Source organism: Carassius auratus, chromosome 2 (genome assembly GCF_003368295.1).
Source record: "Carassius auratus strain Wakin chromosome 2, ASM336829v1, whole genome shotgun sequence".
Taxonomy (NCBI): domain Eukaryota; kingdom Metazoa; phylum Chordata; class Actinopteri; order Cypriniformes; family Cyprinidae; genus Carassius; species Carassius auratus.
The window spans coordinates 2,265,331-2,272,714 of record NC_039244.1 but is presented as its reverse complement, the minus strand read 5'-3'; the positions used below and the strand labels follow the sequence as shown (position 1 = coordinate 2,272,714).

At 38.2% G+C, this 7,384-nt stretch overlaps 1 pseudogene; it reads left to right on the top strand.

Moving 5' to 3' along the window:
• Positions 1-3,515, top strand: part of LOC113112284 (vesicle-associated membrane protein-associated protein A-like) — a 14,748-nt pseudogene extending 11,233 nt beyond the window's left edge.
• Positions 3,516-7,384: the final 3,869 nt, after the last annotated feature.

Here is a 7,384-nt window from a genome sequence, read left to right as displayed (position 1 = left end):
TTGGTTTCCGATTCGATTCACGAGTCATTGGTTTTCCATTCGATTCACGAGTCATTGGCTTCGGATTCGATTCACGAGTCATTGGCTTCGGATTCGATTCACGAGTCATTGGCTTCGGATTCGATTCACGAGTCATTGGCTTCGGATTCGATTCACGAGTCATTGGCTTCGGATTCGATTCACGAGTCATTGGCTTCGGATTCGATTCACGAGTCATTGGCTTCGGGTTCGATTCACGAGTCATTGGCTTCCGATTCGATTCACGAGTCATTGGCTTCCGATTCGATTCACGAGTCATTGGTTTCCCATTCGATTCACGAGTCATTGGTTTCCCATTCGATTCACGAGTCATTGGTTTCCCATTGGATTCACGAGTCATTGGCTTCCGATTGGATTCACGAGTCATTGGCTTCCGATTCGATTCACGAGTCATTGGCTTCGGATTCGATTCACGAGTCATTGGCTTCGGATTCGATTCACGAGTCATTGGCTTCGGATTCGATTCACGAGTCATTGGCTTCCGATTGGATTCACGAGTCATTGGCTTCCGATTGGATTCACGAGTCATTGGCTTCCGATTGGATTCACGAGTCATTGGCTTCCGATTCGATTCACGAGTCATTGGCTTCGGATTCGATTCACGAGTCATTGGCTTCGGATTCGATTCACGAGTCATTGGCTTCCGATTCGATTCACGAGTCATTGGCTTCCGACTCGATTCACGAGTCATTGGCTTCGGATTCGATTTACAAGTCATTGGCTTCCGATTCGATTCAAGAACGATTTTTGCAAATGTAGAACGATTCGATTCACGAGTCATTGGTTTCCCATTCGATTCACGAGTCATTGGTTTCCCATTGGATTCACGAGTCATTGGTTTCCCATTGGATTCACGAGTCATTGGCTTCCGATTGGATTCACGAGTCATTGGCTTCCGATTGGATTCACGAGTCATTGGCTTCCGATTCGATTCACGAGTCATTGGCTTCGGATTCGATTCACGAGTCATTGGCTTCGGATTCGATTCACGAGTCATTGGCTTCCGATTCGATTCACGAGTCATTGGCTTCCGACTCGATTCACGAGTCATTGGCTTCGGATTCGATTTACAAGTCATTGGCTTCCGATTCGATTCATGAACGATTTTTGCAAATGTAGAACGATTCGATTCACAATTAAATTTGATTCGATTATAACGATCGATTCTGCATTCTTTAAGTGCTTTCACAGGATGATTTAAATGCTTCCCATAAATTCTTTAAATGCTTAGTCAAGGCGGAATAATTACAGTAGCATCTATGGTTAGAGAACCATAGGCTAGAAAAAACTGAAATAAAATACCTTTTGTCCATTGTTAGATGCTAGTTTAATGATGCTATGGCATGGCATACGTAAAATTGCATGTAAGCCAAGATTTGTTTTATTTAGTCTACTACATTTAATTAGTAGTAATTTAAATCTTCTGCACAGAATAATTTTCCCATTTTCACAGAATAAAATACTATAGAAGCTAAAGTTTGCTAAAGCAACGAACGCTATACTTTCATGATTATCAGATGAACATCGCGCTCTTATTTCAAGGTCGTCGTTAATGCTGTGCTTATTTTAACAGTTTCCTTCCTGCATTCGGTTCATCAGCATTGATAAAACATTATAATTACTATTTAGCCATTTATTGTTAAGTTAGCAACTTTAGTTCTTTCTGTGATCTCAATGCTTTTGTAAATTAATTAATTTTTAAATATTAGGTTTAATTGACTTAAGAAATTACTTACGGTTAGTAATTTAAGTGCTTCGGCAGCTAACAAAAAAAAGTTTTTCATCTATTATTTATATTTAATTAAAGCTTTAATTTAAATTAACATAAATGTTTTATTGGTTAATGCTAATTGGGTAAAATAAGTAATACCTGACCTGAAAGCTCTTTGCTTTTGGCTGAACCGTCAGCGAGCTGCTGTCTAGAGGTCTCACGAGGTTAGCTAACGAGGGTGTGTGTGTGTGTGTGTGTGTGTGTGTGTGTGTGTGTGTGTGTGTGAGAGAGAGAGTGTGTGTGTGTGTGTGTGAGTGAGAGAGAGTGTGAGTGAGAGAGAGTGTGTGTGAGTGAGAGTGTGTGTGAGAGTGAGAGAGAGTGTGTGTGTGAGAGTGTGTGAGAGAGTGAGAGTGAGAGAGTGTGTGTGAGTGAGAGAGTGTGTGTGAGAGTGTGTGTGTGAGAGAGAGAGTGAGAGAGTGTGTGTGTGTGAGAGTGAGAGAGTGTGTGAGAGAGAGAGAGTGAGAGAGTGTGTGTGTTTGTGTGTGTGAGAGTGTGTGTGTGAGAGAGTGAGAGAGTGTGTGTGTGTGACAGAGTGAGTGAGTGTGTGTGTGTGAGAGAGTGAGAGAGTGTGTGTGTGTGACAGAGTGAGTGAGTGTGTGTGTGTGTGTGTGTGTGAGTGAGTGTGTGTGTGTGTGAGTGAGTGGTGGTGTGTGTGAGAGAGAGTGTGTGTGTGTGAGAGAGAGTGTGTGTGTGTGTGTGTGAGAGAGAGAGAGTGTGTGTGTGTGAGAGAGAGAGAGTGTGTGTGTGTGAGAGAGAGTGAGAGAGTGTGTGTGTATGTGTGTGAGAGAGAGAGAAAGAGAGCGTGAGAGAGAGTGTGTGTGTGAGTGAGTGTGCGTGTGTGCGAGAGTGTGTGTACGTGCGTGTGTGTGTGTGTGTGTGCTCATGGTTTTGTATCATATCAGGACACAACTCTGTATAATGACATGGGTATGACACAGGTATTACAAGGAGAGGGAGACTTATGAGGACATAACCCATGTCCCCATTTTTCTAAACACTTATAAATCATACAGAATGAGTTTTTTTGAGAAAGTAAAAATGCACAAAGTTTCCTGTGAGGGTTAGGGTTAGGTGTAGGGTTGGTGTAGGGAGATAGAATATACAGTTTCTACAGAATAAAAACCATTACGTCTATGGGATGAACCCACTTGTGTGTGTGTGTGTGTGTGTGTGTGTGTGTGTGTGTGTCAGGACGAGGGTCTGCGGCTCAGGAAGCTCCAGCGCAGTGAACACGTCACGAGTAACTCCAGCTCTGCTCTGGGTCTGGAGTCCAGGGCTGGATCTCTTCCCTCGCTGCTGGTGGTCATCGCTGCCATCTTCATCGGGTTCTTCCTCGGCAAGTTCATCCTGTAGAGCATCTCCCTTTGTTTCGGTTCCTTCTCTGTTTTCTGTTGGGGGACGGATGGATGTTAGAGCCATGAACTGCTGTATCCAGCGAGATCTGAGGGTCTTGGTTTCACTCAAACTCCGTCGAAAGTGTAAATGTGGTTTTAATCTTCATCCAGACGAAGGGAGAGCTTCGGACAGCGTTCTTCCTCATTCGTTCTGTTCCTAACGATACCAACGCAGACTGTTTTATTACTGTAATTATTATTAAATATATTATTAATGTGCTTTCTCTCAGAGCAGCATTTATCCACACAGACGTTCACTTTACTGTCTCGTACTAGACGAAGTTGAAGAAATAAAAGAAAAGAGAAAAAAGAGCTAGATGTTCGTGTGTCTTTGTGTTTTGCTTTCTGTAATTAATTCACTCTGGACTTCTGCTCGAGTTTAAAATTAGATTTTCCTCATTTTTTGGTTTGGGATCTGGTAGATTTTTAATGACGTCTCTTCTGTTCATCAAGGCTGCATTTATTTGATCAGAAATACAGAAAAAAATGCAAAATTGTGAAATATTATTCTAATTTAAAACCACTGTTTTCTGTGTGAATCTGTGTTAAGGTGTAATGTATTTCTGTGATGCTCCGCTGTATTTTCAGCATCATTCCTCCAGTCTTCAGTGTCACATGATCTAAAAAAAGTACAGCATTTACTTAAAATATTAAATCTTTTTTAACATATACAGTAACATTAAACATTTTTGAAAGAAGTTAATACATTTAATGTGCAAAGGATGTGTCCAATTCATTAAATTGACTGTAAAGTGACAAAAAAAGAGACTATTTTGAATAAATGCTGTTCTTTTTAACCTTGTTCCTCACAGAAACCTGATTTCTGAAGATTCTGTGACACTGAAGACTGGAGGAATGATGCTGAAAATACAGCTTTGATCACAGAAATAAATTACACTTTAAATTGAATTTAAATAGAACACTGATATTTTAAATTGTAATAATATTTCACAATATTACAGTTTTTTTATTTACTCTGATCAAATAAATGCAGCCTTGATGAGCAGAAGAGACTTCAAACAAAAAAAATAAAATAAATCCATCCTTTTAATTTATATGTTCAGATACATTCAGCTGTTTATGATTGTGTATTGTATAATGGTGCATAAAAAGGGATTTATTTTTTATTTTTTTAATGAATTTCTTGTCAAAATGGCTACAAAAAGTTTTTTGTAAAATTGATTTATGCGCAGCTCAACTGCGGACTGAAAACAAACCGCAATCTAAATTCTAAACAGGTTTAATTATTTTATATTTAGCAGATTCATAGACGGACAATCATGTTCAAGTCTCATAGATTTATTTTTCACTCTCTTCTTCTGCTCCTCTCCAGAGAATGTGATGATTAAACACACGTTGCTTGTACGATCCAGTGTTTTGGACGCTGTCTCTGTGTGATTGAGTTCATCTGAAGATATGAAAACATCTAGTGTGTTTGTGCATATGAAGTGTCAGAATAAAGCGTTTCGCTCTCAGGACTGAAACATACACTGACTGTCACTGTACATCATCATCATCACACACAAGGAAAACTAAACTAAACATCAAATTCTGCCCCTTCGGTGAATCCTGACCCATTCATCCGAATCAGTTTCTCGATGTGTAGCTTAACATCTTTAAAGTAAGAGCCGTTTCTGATTCCTGTGAGAGTGAGAGAGTGTCCGTGGATCACTGAAGGGTCAGAGATGACTCCCTCGGATCTCAGCGCTTCCTAAAAACACAGAAGACCTGATTCACGACCTCAAGAGAAGACAATGAGTGTCACAGATGCTTCCTGAGCTCAAGCTCTCAAGATGACTTACTCACGCTTATTTAAAATATATATTTATTTTGATGAGAGAAAAAAATTAGGATGAGATGTAAAAAATTGATTTATATATATTTTTTTGGATGACAAAAATGTTTTTATTTTTTTTATATATATAAGATCCATTTTTTTATGAGACAATTTTATTTAATTTTTTTTGATGAGCGAAAAAAAATTGATGAGATCACATTTTTAAGGGTTGATTGTTGAAGAAATGCTTTTTTTTAGATGAGAAGATTTTAAATAAAAAATTTTTTTTTAGGAAATAAAAACATTTTTTTTACATTTAAAAAATGTCTTTGGATGGGATCTAAAAATATTCTGATTCTGATTAGTTTTTTTGGATTAGTTGTTTTTTGTTGAGATCCATGTTTTATGTTTTTTTGGATGATACAAAATTTTTTAAATTATATATATGATGTGATCTTTTTTGGATGAGAAAATGTTTTCTGTTTAGATACGACATAATATATATATATATACACTCACCTAAAGGATTACTAGGAACACCTGTTAAATTTCTCATTAATGCAATTTTCTAATCAACCAATCACATGGCAGATGATTCAATGCATTTATGGGTGTGGTCCTGGTCAAGACAATCTCCTGAACCCCAAACTGAATGTCAGAATGGGAAAGAAAGGTGATTTAAGCAATTGTGACCGTGGCATGGTTGTTGGTGCCAGACGGGCCGGTCTGAGTATTTCACAATCTGCTCAGTTACTGGGATTTCCACGTACAACCATTTCTAGGGTTTACTAAGAATGGTTAGAGGAGAATGAGCCGACTGATTCAAGCTGATAGAAGAGCAACTTTGGCTGAAATAACCACTGGTTACAACCGAGGTATGCAGCAAACCATTTGTGAAGCCACAACACACACAACCTTGAGACGGATGAGCTACAACAGCAGAAGACCCCACCGGGTACCACTCATCTCCACTACAAATTGGAAAAAGAGGATACAGTTTGCACGAGCTCACCAAAATTGGACAGTTGGACAGAATTTGGCGTAAACCGAATGAGAACATGGATCCATCATGCCTTGTTACCACTGTGCAGGCTGGTGGTGTTGGTGTAATGGTGTGGGGGATGTTTTCTTGGCACACTTTAGGTCCCTTAGTGCCAATTGGGCATGGTTTAAATGCCATGGCCTCCCTTGTGCCCATCCTCTGATGGCTACTTCCAGCAGGATAATGTCACAAAGCTCGAATCATCTCCGACTAGTTTCTTGAACATGACGATGAGTTCACTTTACTAAAATGACCCCACAGTCACCAGATCTCAACCCAATAGAGCATCTTTGGGATGTGGTGGAACAGGAGCTTCGTGCCCTGGATGTGCATCCCACAAATCTCCATCAACTGCAAGATGCGATCCTATCAATATGGGCCAACATCTCTAAAGAATGCTGTCAGCAGCTTGTTGAATCAATGCCACGTAGAGTTAAGGCAGTTCTGAAGGAGAAAGGGGGTCAAACACAGTATCAGTATGCTGTTCCTAATAATCCTTTAGGTGTGATTTTATATATATATATATATTTCTCATCCAAAAATAGGTACATAAATTCCTTTAGCAATCATCCCTTAAAAATTTGGATCTCTCACATTTTTTTATCTCATAAAAAAAAAAAAACGAATTCAAAAAATTAGATTTTAACAGAAAACATTTTTCTCATCAAAAAAATGTATATATATATCATATCCAAAATTTGTATATCATCATCTAAAAATGTAAAAAAATCATAAATTATTTATTTGGAATGAGATTTAAAAAAACAAAATATTTTGGGTGAGGGAGAGTTTTTTTTTTTTTGGAGAGAAAACTAAATCTTAGGCCTTGGGCTCAGGAAGAATCAAAGACAAAAAATTTTCCCCAGCAAACATTTTTTCCACGTCGTGATTCAGGACTTTTGAAACGTAAGTACCAAAGGTTGTGGAAGTCAGCAGTGATTATCTACAGTTATAATATTTCCCTTTCCTTCCATGCAGCCCTAAAATGTTCACATCGTCTCAAACTCACTCGTGTATAAAATACTCCTTATATGAACATCCTCATCACACTCATAAAGGGAAAAACACCCAGAAATCAAGGTTCTGTCATCATTTCTTCATTTAAGCTTTTCATTTTCTGTCAAAGATTTAAGGAAACAAAGCAACACATTTTATGACTTTTTTTTAATCTGTTTTTTGGAGTTTGACAGTTTCAGAAAAATCTGATTTGATCCTAAATTCTTTGGATTTCATCCTTCAATTATAAAGGCAAAAACTGACATGAAAAATAATGAATCCAACTTTGTTCATTAAAATAGACAGCCACAATATGCATTAATATTAATATATGTGAAAATGGGCAACCGTGATAATTACACTAC